Here is a 14,213-nt window from a genome sequence, read left to right as displayed (position 1 = left end):
CAAATGGTAGTTTAGACCACACTATTCTTTGGAAGGAAGTTATTTCAGTTCAAATAAAAATTACAACTAAGTTACTTCCCTACGTGAAATACTCTACAAAAATGGCAAACTGACGGAGTATTTGCTCTGTCATTTGTACCTCAACATCTTCCCAACATCTTTGGCATCTACGCATCTGCTCCATTTCATCCATTTTTTGTAGCACAACTTCCGCAGTACTAAGATACAAAGTTGACATGTAAGAGCAAAGTTAGGCATGTATGAACAAAATAAAACAGCACGCATAATCAGTAAGAGATTTTAATGTAGTACGCACAAAGCAAAAGTCATTGACACTTAGCCAAGATTTTAGACATTACCAAAAAATTAGGTCAAATCTTTATTTTTGATAGAGATTTAAGAACAAGCTTTTGAGGATTTGCAAACATACGCTGTTTTCAGGTTTATTTTCCCCTCTTACTGAGCACATTTAAAATATATATATATTTAAATGCAGGAGGAAAATAAGAATTCTGACATCCTACTAAGATGTTATAAAAAAATTATGTCAACTTTTAATCCTTCTTAAGTTGCTCTGCACAGTAGCATTAAGTCATTTTTTGTTAACCGAGGAAAGGCTGTTTGTTCTTCTCTACATGGGAATCTAAGTTTCGTGTTGTAGAAAATGATGAAATGCAAGGAAAGCAAATTCTGAAGCAGAAAACAATTTTGGCTTCAGAAACAGAAATAAACCATGGACAGAAATGCAGAATCGCTAGGACTACTTTGCTTTGACTGTATCAAACCATCCTCAGTTTCTTAATCAAGCATTACATTCACTTTTGTGAGTATGGAACAAAAAGTTCATTAAAAATGAAGGCACTTCTGATGCTAAGAAAACTGCCAAATGGGGAAAACTCAACAAATTGAACTCTCAATGCCAGGAGCAGCCATACCTCTTTGCTGTCAAAATACAGAGCAAGTCGAGGCCAACATCATGCCATAGTGCAAAGGCTTGCTAAGAAAGATCATTTTAAGAGGTCTGCAAGAAAAGATGACTTACTTTGTTATAAGTTTGTCAAATAGAATGGACGAGTTAGTAGTAGAGTACCGACTGCGTCCGACTCTACAGCTGCGGCGCAGCTCCAAGTCCCTGTTTTCTCCGTGGACTCGTCTCACAGTTTTTGCACCAGCTCTACTCCTCAATGTTCTGGTGACTGAAACACAGAAACAAAGTATTTTGAAACAGTGAAGATGGGATTCTCCTTATTTCACCGTTGCTCTTGTAAAATGGAAACAGACAAACAAAAAAGGCACCCTGAAGTGGATTGATTTTTCTTTACATTTCAGATCAGAAGTTGTTGTCACAACCACTGCATTCCACTTACTTATCGCTCTGCACGTTTACACCGTCTACTTAAAACTGTGACCTGTAGAGAAATTCTTAAAGAGACTGAAAGCTAGCCAGACAAAAAAAAAAGGTGCAACTTTTGTTCCATGCAGGAGGGAAATCTACTCCAGTTATTTCTGTCTTGGAAAAGTGAGAACAATCAACACCTTTCTCTAAGGTGTTTTCACTCCATTCATGTCAAACTGTATCTAACAGTGCTCAAAACAAACACTATTACATTGCAAGCCTCTTCCTAAGAGGTGTATGTTTGATTACTCTGTTTATGCATGCAGCACTTTCATTTCCTGCATTATGATCTAACAGCTCAAGGAGGTAAGAATCGTTTCAAGAGAAACACCCAAACACCACATAACTCAAACTCGTGCTTTTTAGAAAAAAGCCTGCCCATTGTTTACTATACAGCACCCTTTGGCACAGGTTTGTTGCTTGCACTCTCATTAAAAGAGCCAAGAGGACAAGGGGAAGGGAAGAGCTACACCACTGTGCTGGTAGGATCACAGCTAAGGTTTACTTTTGTGGTTGCCAACTATAAAACTAAGTTTGAACTTACCAAGTATCAATTTACTTTGCACAATTAGAACAGTTTGCTTTGTGCCTACGAAGCTGCAATTCACACTGCTCCCTCCCCAAGGAATTCATAAAATCTCCTGTTTGCACCTACCTCTCTTCGCAGAAAAGTCACTGAGGAGTGAATTCAGATGACTACAGAAGGCTTTGGGGCCAAATGAAAGCCATGGAGTGACCAAGTGCCATCCTCTTCAGTAACCAGCGTAAATAGGTATCCCGGGGACTTACAGCCACTTACCTGTGTTTTTCTCAACTGCCTACATTAAGAAAGAGGACAGGGGAGAGAAGGGAGGAAAGACTTGTTGTATTAGACCCATCAAGGATGGGAAATTTCACCATGTTTACAAGCCAGTGCTCCATGGTATACAAAGAGAAGCCTGTAGGCCTCACGCAGGATCCACATCCCAAGTCTGTTGCGTACCATATACACGCGGTTCTGTATGTACCCACATTTCCTAGCTTGCTCATGTTGAATTCTCAAAATTATGAGCAATAGCACCCAAGTGGAAAAGATACATGTCCTGGTTTCAGTTAGGACAGAGTTAGTTCTCCTCCTAGTGGCGGGTAGGTTGCTATGTTTTGGCTTAGGAAGTGTGAAAGGATGTTTAGAAGAGTGCTGATAGCACCCCGATGTTTCAGTTGCTGCAGAGCAGTACTTACAACAAGCCAAGGAACTTTCGGTGTCTCACTCTCCTACTAGCGATCAGAATCGGCACACAGCAACAGCTGCGAGGGGACAGACTCAGGATGGCCGACCCCAACTGGCCAAAGAATTCTATGCCTTATGGCAACATGCTGCACCATGGATAGGGCGGGGCAGCCGGGCTGCTAGGGGTTACGCTGGGCACTGGTCAGCGGGTAGTGAGCAACTGCATTGCACATCACTTGTTTTGTACACATTACTATTAGCAGTACTATTATCATCATCATCATCATCATCATTATTTTCCTGTCTTAATAAACTGTCTTTATCTCAACTCGCAGGCTTCACTTTCCCGTTTCCCTCCCCCATCCCAGAGAGGGAGGTGGGAGGGTTGGAGAAGGGCTGTGTGGTTTAACCCGGCCGGCAGCTAAACACCACAACAACACCTCAAAGGGGTTTGGGAAAAAAAAACACGTTTTTTTTAGAAAAGCAGAAGACTTCCACTGAGAAGAGGGATTCTAGTTTTAAGGTACTGGTATGCCATCAGCATGCTCATAGGCCTCTGCTGATTTTAGCCAGAGGTTTATCAGGCCACAACTCACTGCACATGCTTTCTCTCTTGCTTTTCAATCTACAGATCGAACAGAGATTGAACATACAGAAATACAGTACCTTGAAAAGCATCTTCTGTTGACATTTCCCCTCAGTATCGCCATAATTTCTTCAAAGCTGGAGACTGAACACCGCAGGATGCTTTTTCTCATTGATCTTAAACGGTGTCCGTTGAAACATTCAATACTGGTAGAAGAATAATCCTAGGGAAAGAAGGAAATAAGAATATATTTATGCAAACCACGTAGATTCAGATAAAGAAATTCTGCCTCACGCAAGTTTAATTAACCCTCCTGACTTGGTAGTGGGGCAACTAATGGCAGGCAGACACTTAAACGCTGCTGTGCTCAGGAAAAACCTGGGAAAAAAAAAAAAAAAAAAAAAAAAAAAAAGCTTTCAAAACTAAAGTTTCCCTCTCCCCACCATTTTCTTGTGGATAACTTAAGCTTAATATCCTTGGCAAAAAGATATTGCAGCAAAACCTTTCACATAAACTTAGTGTTTCGTGAAAAACAACAACAACAAAAAAACTTTAAATTCAATTGGATTTTTTTTCATAAATTCAATTGGAATTTAAATTCAAAACTTTAAATTCAATTGAATTTAAATTAAAAAAACTAAACTAATTAATTTAAATTAAAAAAATTTAAATTCAATTGACTGTTCAGAGGAACAGTCAAGCTTGACATTATACATCCTAGAATTAAAATCTAGTTTGAGTTTTTCTCCCATCTCCAGACCTTGCGAAAGATGCTGATTAGGAGCTCTGTCAAAAAAAGTGTAAGGCTTGTTATATCAAAGCTTTGAACCCTTCTTACTGCCCTTGACCTTCTTCACATTGCTGCTCCTACAAGGGTGAGTACTATCATTTTTAGTACGGGAGGGAAGCTGTGATATCCTTGAGTGGGGGGTCGTTCTGTTTACAAAATGAAGTTCCAGTAAGAGTACATCAAATGAACCAACTTTCTTTGAACTTTAATTCATCACTATATTGAATGAATGACCTCTGGATTTCTCTCTCCCATTTGGAAGTCAATTTGAAAACAAAATACCTCTGGCATAAAGAGCCAGGCATCAGAGACACCTGTTGCGCCTCAAGAACAGAGAAGGTATGAATGACAAGAGCAGCTGAATAAAATGCAACTTGCCATTAGAAATGGGTGTACTGGCATCTACAGGTGCCGCTGGCATCTCCTCATTTTCATTACTCTCTTCCTCTGGTTTCTCGTCTTCAGTAGCAGGGTTCTGCCGTGGTGACTTGGAGTTGTCGCATGGAGCACACGCTGGAGAGGTGTGACCTTGCAATAAAGAATAGATACCAAAGATCTTTGCCGTGCATTTTCAGTTACAAATGCAGAGACAAGTCTTCAAATCCTTAGCGTTAAAGCATGTACCTCTTTTCTCACGAGATTCTTTAATTTGTTCACAAAGTCGTCCAAACTCTGTATCCATTTCGTTCCTCACCATTGAATATGCAGTGTCTTGCAAAACATAGGCGCTGTGACGATCTGAAATTTTACAGACTTTATCTGAATGTTGTCTACCAACCAATGAAACTGTTTTGATCACAGAAAAAATTGCTTTCTTCATAGGTCGGTTCCAAAAGGTTATCTCAGTGAATATTTTCAGCATAACAACATCGAAGTTAATTAAAACAAAAGCACTAGTTCCTTGGGAACACTTGTATCACAATTCCATACCCAAGTAGCAAAATGATAAAATATTTACAATGTGGTATGAGATGTTCTCTGTGGATGTCCAAAATCATCTAATCCATCCGAAGTCTATTGTCCACACACAGCATTTATCCATCTATACATCTGACAGATATTTTAAACTAGGGCTAAAAAGCACATCCTCACCTGTAGATCTTTGATCCGGGTAGTACTCTGAGGCATTGTTACAGATTAGATCGATGTCCTTCAGATAGTCTCCTGCAGCGAGGTACTGGCGCGAGTCAATTTGAGTCAGAACTGTTGAAAGATCCATCGGCTCTTTAATCCTTGTGGCATAGTCAGGTACCTGCAGATCAAATACAAGCATTCAGAGGTTTTCTTAACCTTGCACACTGTCTACCAAAATTATTCTGAAAACTTTAAATAAACGACTTCCTAAAAACTCTCAACATTTGCGATGCATCAGAAGATGCTGAAATTAACCAGTTTGCTTCTCAAAAATGGAAGGGCTCTTTCAACTGGCATTAGAGCTGCTAGGAGAGGACAACAAGAAGTAGGGAGGTCAGAAGCACGTGCATGGTAGAGAAGAAACACTGAGGGTGGGAGATTTATTTCACTTTGCTGCAGAAAATCACAACAGTGAAAGCTGAGCAAGCCATCCGACATTTTCTTTGTTGTCGACATTGAGGAAAAGGTGCATGAATTGCACCTGTGAAGTACCTATTGCAGGCATCTACTTTAGAATGAGATAACTGGGCCGAGAGGTGCTGATTTCTTCCCTCAGACCAGAAGAGGAGCCTAATGACTAGTTCAGATGAGGACATATGTATTTGTCGAGATTTTTCACAGCTCAAGAACCTAGGAGGAAAGGGGAAGAAAAGCCAGTGGATGCCCACATGAAGAGGACTTTTGCTGATCCGCAGGTATATTCAAGTTACATCTGTCTTTGAAATACACGCCCCTAGTTTAGGCTTATCTAATAAATTAAGGAGAAAAAGGGATCTAAGCAGCCAATTGGAGGAAAAAGAAAACACACTGCACTTATGATTGATTCCTATCGAGGAGTTCCAGATGAAACAGAGAACAGGACCTCAAAACTTATTTTTACAAACTGCTGCTCCTATTCCTGTTCCCACAGGAACTGACAGTCCAAGAAAGGGCTTTAGACTTCATTCAAGTAGTCCTGTAAATATTGTTTGTAATTATAAGGAAAGATCTCTGTGCTTTTCAGTGCTGTGACATGCCTACGTATCAAAGCCTTTTCATGAGCAAACTGTGTTGGCATTTGGACTGGCTTTTTAGAATGAAACCAGGGCTTTCAGCGAATAATCCCATAAGAGACATTTGAGAGTCAGCAAAATGACATATGACAAATTACTGACAGAAAATGACCACCAAAGCAAATCCCAAAGAGCTAGTAACTTTGATAGGAAAGTTTTAGATGTACTTCTTATATCCTCCTCACCTCTTTTCTTTACAGGAGGCTTAGCCACTTCATTTAGAATTAGGTCCTCAAAAAAAGCTGCTCTCTCTGCCCTACCAGACAATTCAATATTGCACACTTCTCCAAATTCCTTATTAAATAATTTTTGGATCTAAAGCAGAAGGAGGAAAGACATTTCAGATTTAAGGCCACAAAAACTCATATTCTATTCCAAAAAGACGAGTACCTTTTCAAATTAAGAATAACCTGAAGAACACAAACTGAAAAAAGTTATCTTCCTGGCCTTAAAAGGCTACATTTTCACAGGCTGGCACGGCAAATTCAAATATCGCCTTTAAGAATCACCTGTAGAATTAAAGCTCGCTGAAGGGATTGTACGCTACACTGATAAAGTAATGGCTTTCACCACATCCAACAGCGCCTCCTTTGTATTTACTTGCCTTGCTGCATCCTTTACTTAGAACCTTTATGGCTATAGAGGGAAGAGAAAGGCTTCAGCAGACAAGTGAGGGCTTTTTGCTGAGTTTTTATTTCTCTACCAAAAGGTGTCTGAAGTAGCTAGTACCTCTACGTCTTCCTCCATGTTCAAGTTCTAGTATTAAAAGGTAGGTAAGGAATTTCACTACTTATTTTAGAAGGAATTTACAACCTGTACAAAAACTTCTGTGGGAACTCAAGCACTTTCAAAGCAGTTGATAATTAACACCTCTAGGTTAGACCCGTTCTCTTCCCCCAATAACTGAGACAAAATAATCAGAATGAGAACAGTGTGGTCCTGTTTTGGGCACCTTCCCTTAATGTAAACTCTCAGAAGTCAATGAAGTCCTGCATGTACTTTTACTACAGTTTATTTAGGAATACAACTAGAATTCAATTCCAAAGTTACTTTAGCAGAAATTGGAACTCAGCTTTCCAGCTTGGAATGCTTTGGCCTATCTGAAGAAAGAAACTGATTTTTTATTTTTTTTAATCAAAGTGTTTCAATTCTCTACTAAATTGCATTATTAGCAGTTTACCCAACATAGCATGGAATGGCAGACTGTCAGAAGAAATCTCTTCAGTAAAGACATCCTCTTGTCATTTCAAGCACTGCATATTCTTGACTGAACCACTTTGTAGCCACCTGAATTATTGTATTAATTTATTATTTGCATGCATGAGAAAGGGGTGAAAGTCACTTGCTTGACTCAGAAAAAACCTTAAGCAGATGCTTTCACAGTATTCTTTTTCTCTAAGCAAATTTTAAGTGATTTGTTAGGGTGCCTGAGTAATAACAGCATGCATTTAACAAAGCACAGCATTTTGATGCTGAAAGCATTCATAAATTACAAGACACTGAAGAAATAGTAAGAAAAGTATTGACAAATACCTCTTCTGGGAGATCTGAGTGACATACATCAGACGTAGCAAGCAGCAAAACTGGCGAAAATGCTGGAATGTTATGTAGTAGAGTTAGAAAAGTAAGTTTCAAAGCAGGTCCAGCATTGTCCCACCATAAATGGATATCTGGGACATAAATTATGCTTGGTGCTGTCTTCTGAGCATTTCGGATCAGCTACTGAAAAGGAAAGCTTGGGTAAGAAAACTAAAACACGTAGAATAACCTGTTAATACATAGCTACATAGCCATTGGACTGCCCCATGAAATGAAACTACATGAACAGAGTGGCAAGCATCCTTTCACATAAGGAATTTCTCTGTGCACCCTTTCAGATTATCAGTATTCGGAGAACTCTAGTCAGAAGATGGGAAGGATATATTCAGGCAGTGGCTAGACACCGTAGCTGTATGGCCACAGCCACAATCATCGCATAACAAAGAAAGGAAATGTCCCTCTTATGGGACACATCAGTATTCAGTCATGTAACATGTCTGTCCTTACTTGTATGGCTCTCAAACGTTTCCACTAAAGGTAAAAATATTTTGAGGTAGTGATGCCAAACAAGAAAATGGATTTCCTGCCTAAACGTAAAAACACCAAATCTGTTCATTTTTTCTAGTTAAAACCACATCAGCGTGCAAATGAAGTGTTTTGTGAATGTTAATGCTTTTATTGCACATACTGCAACAGCACAAGTTGTGTATGTCCGTGTGAAAACAAAATAAACAGAAGCCCCAAACCTTGGTTGCCTTACTAATATAATTTAAAAGAAGGCTACAAAAAGTAGCCGACATGCAGTCTGGTACAGAGCCATCTACTGGGAGCACACAGTCTTAGGAGGCAATGAGAACTACTTTCTGGATCCCAGTGACATGAGCAGCATTTCTTTCCACAAAGAGATGCTTATTAGCAACACCGCCCAGCTTTCTGAGCTGCTAGCAACATCCTCACTGTGAAATTGAGTATGGAAAATGTGGACATGTACAACATTCAGATTGTTTGTGGTTTTGTCTAAAAGAAAAGGGGATTTTCAGACAGAAGCAAACATCCCAGCACATTAAAACAAGGCCACCTCCATTACCAATGAATTTTGCTCACCTTACTTGCAACTTGATTGATCCTTTACATACAGTCAGTGAATCCAATGAGAATAAAAAGGTACGTGTCCGCAGATTTCTTCTGGCAGTGCAACATTTGTAAGCAGAACAGAAACGTCCAGGGTGTGAACGGGAAACTTCTCCAAAGCGTGCAACACCGTGGGTGCCACGTAAGAAACCTGGTCGTACCCTTCTTTTCCTACTATTAGCGGACGGGGCCGGCATGATGTTGGTTCGCAGAAAGCACTCCTAGAACAAGAGTTAAGAAAACAAGTTTATAAATGAGGTGCTGAATAGACAGACACACAGACGTTCCAAGTATTTTTCCTATAGACTTTCTTTTCCCTCCCCAAATAATCCAAATGGCAGTGGTATATTAAATACATGTAAGATTTCCAGTTAAGTTATTCAGTCATCCCAAATGTTTCCTCTCCTTCCCTTGTGTTTCCTATTCTTTACTAAACCAAGACTGCAAATTAATATCCCTGCAATCTTGCTTTACTACTAGGAAATAAATTTGCTAGGAGCATTTGTTTCCCCACTACAATCAGGCTGTACCTTTGCTGGCTTAAATCAAAGATGCTAGAGACTTAGCCTTGCTCTGAAGCACAGAAAATCTTCTGGACAGCACAGCAATAGAAACTGAGAAAAATAACTGATCCAGCTGCAACAACATGATCTAACTTTCCAACTGTGGGCTTGCATGACTTCCATACTAAAATACCAAAAGATTAACACAACTTGGTGGCTTAACAAATAAAGACACCGTTCAAATTTTTCTCAAGGTGTTTTAACAAGCCATTTCTCAGTTTTCTTTCTGCTACATAATTCACTACTGGTTTAACAATCCTGGAAAACACAAGGGCAAAAGGTGGCAACACAAACCCATAAAGTTGGCGTATTTTTAGCTAAAAGGACAGACAGCACATTTATGTGGTCTTGAGTCTTTCAAAGAATGCCATGGATTAAGTCAACGTGTTCTGGTAGTCTACGGATCACTTTGGCTTAGGAAGAGAAGCCTGCGCTTTTCAATTTAGTCATTCAGAGCAACTTCATTACAACTTTAGTCCCTTCACCCTTTCTTCTTGTGAATACCAAGCACCTCTTCAACACACAAACTTGATGTTACCCCTTCGTCTACCACCCCTCGCACTTTGAACAGCTGGAACTGTTTAAAAGACTCAGCAGACCTGAGAATTTAAACGTAACAGGGATCTATCTTTCTTTACCTGCTGAAACAGAGGCGTTTTTTCTCTGGTCCGTCAGGCATTCCATCTTTTAATTCATCTCCAGAAACCAAGGATGCATCGTCATCACTGTCGAACATATCATCTTGTAAAATACGATTGAAATGCTCTGAAAGGCAAAAGAGGTTTGTTAACTTTCCTGAATAGCCTTTGTCTCTTTCTCTTACATTAATACAGCTTCTAAATAAGTGCCAAAACCCTTTCTTCATTTGAGAGCACACACTGAAAGCTATTTCCTAGAGTTCATCCCACCACAGATTTAAGGAGATGGCACAAGGCCCTACAAAGCTGTACTAAGTCCCACTGATGTGGTATCACTGATGTGATAAGGTATGCTACTCTTGGTGATTTTTTTCTCCCCCTTGGAATAAAGGAGATTACGAACAATTTCTGCAGTTACTAAATAACTAAAAAAAAAAAAAAAAAAAAAAGACCATTTCTTTCTGGAGGAGGTTCCCACAATGAAAGCACGGTGATAAAGGATGTGATGGTCACAGAATTCCATTCGTCTAGTAAGTATCAATGCTAATTGATCTCACGTGCACATGTATAGTATGATCCACAAACATTTAAATTAGGAGACTGGTTAAAAATGATGATAGCTAAAACAATATTTAGCTTAGACCAGTTATACTTGTATCCTGGTCCTGACATTCTTCAGAAAGGAATTAGAAACATTGACCTAGAAATGCTTCCCCTCCAAAGATCTGAGTTTTGATTTTTGAAAGAAAAATAGGTGCCTTATACTTCAAACCTCAAGTCAACCTCTACAAATGCTAATTATCTTAGCTGCCCTCAGAAGCAGGATGCTTCAGTAGAGAACGCATCGTCCTTTACTGTGTATTGAGTCATTCAGAGCTTCCATTTGGCATTTCAGTTTCGAATCCACAATAAAACCTATGCATTATATTCCAGACATGCCCAAAAGAAAGACATGCACATGCAAAAAATAAAATTCTACCATCATTATGTCTGAAAGGTTTAAGTTGATTGCACAAACCACAAGTTTTTGCTTTAGAGGAATTATAAAGAAGTGGATGCTGTGGTTATATCTTGCTGTCGGTCCTCCTTTAGCGCAAGCTGTGCATACGGGAAGATCTTCTGCACAACTTGTAAAATATTCTCTACTGATCTTTTAAAAAGTGCCATGAAAATGGGTGATAGTGCTTGTCCGGGTGAAGCCAAGATCCTGTTTGATGCCAGAACAACCTTCTTCCTAGTGGTCATTCAAAACTGGGAAAAAAATAGTCTACCAAGTCGGCTTTTTTTGATTTGGTAATAAATCTGCAGACTGTTAAGTCATCAAGCACTTCAAGACTGTTTGAAATAATCTCTACATTAATATAAAAGGAATTCCTCAAACACACTGCGGCCGCTTACCTTTAATATACTCGTTGGATGCCATGGAGCTGTATTTCTTGCTTTCGCCTGCGCTGGAAGGCTTCCTTTCCTTGTAAGGTTGTTTACTGCCCTCGCTTCTGCATTGCTCACATGAAGAGCCATCTGGAGGATGGGATTCTTCCTTCTTCTCCCACATTATCTTCTGGAAACAATGATCTAAGTGTTCCAAGGAGCCTTTCGCTTTCCTGGTGTTTCTCCTTTTTCTTCTTCTCCTTTTTCTTCTTCTTTTACGCTTGCGATTGGCATTGTCAAAGTGGAGCGCACAGAAACACAAATCGTGAAGTCTGAAAGAAACATGCAAGTTAAAAAGAGAAAAAAAAGATGTGGCACTTGTTGCCTATATGAAACTTGATTTATTTTACCACAGGTGATGATTTGCAGCATGTCAGCTATTTTGTGGTGCTATGTGCACACGCAACTTACTTTAGATGCAGCAAACTTAAGCCCTCAGATTGAAGGACCATAGGTCCTGGTTTGTACACAGATCATTAACAATGGCTAGCTCTGGAATAGGTGCAAGCAGAAAAAAACTTTTAACCTAATCCAGAATGGTGTACGGATGTGATTCGAATTATGTGGTCCAAAGCTCTGACACAATTCAACAATAGCTTTCATGTCTTCACTGATCAACCTAACAACATGATCCCCAGTCAGCTGATGCTATCTAAATAACTTAGAAACTACCAGAAAAAAAAAAAAAAAAAAGAAAAGAAAAGAAAAAAAGAGAAGAAAAAAAAGGAGAAAAAAAAAAAAAAAAGAAGACATGAGAAGCACCCAGAAAAGAATTAGGATAAAAAATGCGGAGTATGCTGGAATCCTTGCTTACTTGGAATCCTTCTCTCCATGTTTATCTTTAGACTTCTTTTTCTTCTAGAACTTGTGATATTTTTGCATTTTTTTCACCAACTAAAAGCTCCTTTTCTATCTTTCTGTCTACGCTGCCAGTTGTTTTGCTTCCATTGCTGTAACCATCCCCACAGGGCATTTGCTACCATCCATGAATCGGTGTAGAGATAGAGAACTGGCCATTTTTCTCGTTCAGCAATGTCTAAAGCCAGCTGAATGGCTTTCACTTCTGCAAACTGACTCGATTCACCTTCTCCCTCAGCAGCTTCTGCAACTCGTCGCGTATGACTCCATACAGCAGCCTTCCATCTCCGATGCTTCCCCACAATACGACAGGACCCATCAGTGAACAGGGCATATTTCTTTTCATTCTCTGGCAACTGGTTGTACAGTGGGGCTTCTTCAGCACGACCCACCTCCTCCTGAATCCTTGACGGCCCAGCGTCGTCATCATCTTCGTCATCTCTATACTTAGTTTTGGCAGAAGCCTTACCTGGATTGGCAGAAGACTCTCTGCGTTCTAAACGACTTGAATTTCTATACCATATTTTCACCTTCTCTACAGGGGCAGCTTGCACTGCTACTGCTCGTTTCTCTGACTTTGTTACAGGGTCTGCCACAGGGGTTGGAATGCCCTCTGCAGGGTCAACTTGCACTGCTACAGCTCGTTTCTCTGACACGGCCACAGGAGCTGGAGCGGCTACAGGAGCTGGAGCAGTTGCAGGAACCGGAGCTGTAGCGGCTACAGGAGCTGGAGCTGGAGCTGGAGCAGTTGCAGGAGCTGGGACTGGAGCAGCAGTAGGAGCTGGAGCTGGAGCGGCTTCAGGAGCTGGAGCTGGAGCGGCTTCAGGAGCTGGGACTGGAGCAGTTGCAGGAACTGGGACTGGAGTAGCGGCCGGAGCTGGAACTGGAGCGACTGCAGGAACTGGGACTGGAGCAGCTGCAGGAGCTGGAGCTGGAGCGGCTTCAGGAGCTGGAGCTGGAGCAGCTTCAGGAGCTGGGACTGGAGCAGTTGCAGGAACTGGGACTGGAGTAGCGGCCGGAGCTGGAACTGGAGCGACTGCAGGAACTGGGACTGGAGCAGCTGCAGGAGCTGGGACTGGAGCGGCTGCAGGAGCTGGGACTGGAGCGGCTGCAGGAGCTGGAGCTGGAGCGGCTGCAGAATCCACCGTAGGGGTCACAGTGGCCGTTGGATCTGTCACAGGGTTTGGAGTGGCCGCAGGGTCTGTCACTAAGTTGACAGCAGTATCAATGGCAGCTCGATAGGCATGAGCCAGGCCCCAGCACGTTACAATGATTTGTGTTACTTTGGAACTGCCAGAATCATTACACCTTTTTTTCAAGCATTCTGCCAGTTTTTGAGGATTTTGCCATTGTTCAGGGGTGAATTTCCAACACACTGGGGGTGCCAACTGCTCTAGATGCCTGCCCATATCCACCCATACTCCCTGCCACCCACAACTATACTGCCTCCGGGCAGATCTCCGGATGAGCTTCATAAGTAGTTGTTTAACTTTAAGCAGAATCTGAAGTGCATTCATGAGGCAGAACAACAAGACTATGGTATTCTGAGTATTCCAGAAATATTCAATATCTTGGAGAGCTATTGTGACAAGCTCAGGGGATAAGAAGGTGGTGAAGGAGGAAGGCAGAGTGACCCAGGAGGATACAGGGGTGGTGAAGGAGAAAGGGAGAGTAAGCAAGTAAGGAAAAATATCCTCCCCTTTCCCCTCCACAGATTGACTCTCTAATGGAGAAAAACAATAGGTATAATTGCTAATAGTTCCCAAGATGCTGTTTCCAAAGTACAGAGTCCACGATGTTACTGAGTATAAATACCAAGTTAGAGTCATGACCAGATATCTTATCGTCTCATAAGCCATTGCTATAACACTTAGTACCATAATGG

The 14,213-nt window shown here is 40.9% G+C and overlaps 1 long non-coding RNA gene across 1 annotated transcript; it reads right to left on the bottom strand.

Annotated features, from left to right (window-relative positions):
* Positions 1–10,114: 10,114 nt before the first annotated feature.
* On the bottom strand, positions 10,115–12,357 carry LOC311428706. Its single transcript, XR_014687827.1, has 3 exons — positions 12,285–12,357; positions 11,438–11,742; positions 10,115–10,166 (listed from the first exon to the last, which is right to left on the bottom strand). It is a non-coding gene; the product is annotated as an uncharacterized lncRNA (long non-coding RNA).
* Between the last annotated feature and the right edge of the window lie 1,856 nt (positions 12,358–14,213).

This window comes from Aythya ferina (genome assembly GCF_964211825.1).
Source record: "Aythya ferina genome assembly, contig: HAP1_SCAFFOLD_118, whole genome shotgun sequence".
Taxonomy (NCBI): domain Eukaryota; kingdom Metazoa; phylum Chordata; class Aves; order Anseriformes; family Anatidae; genus Aythya; species Aythya ferina.
This window is presented reverse-complemented; position numbering and strand designations above follow the sequence as displayed.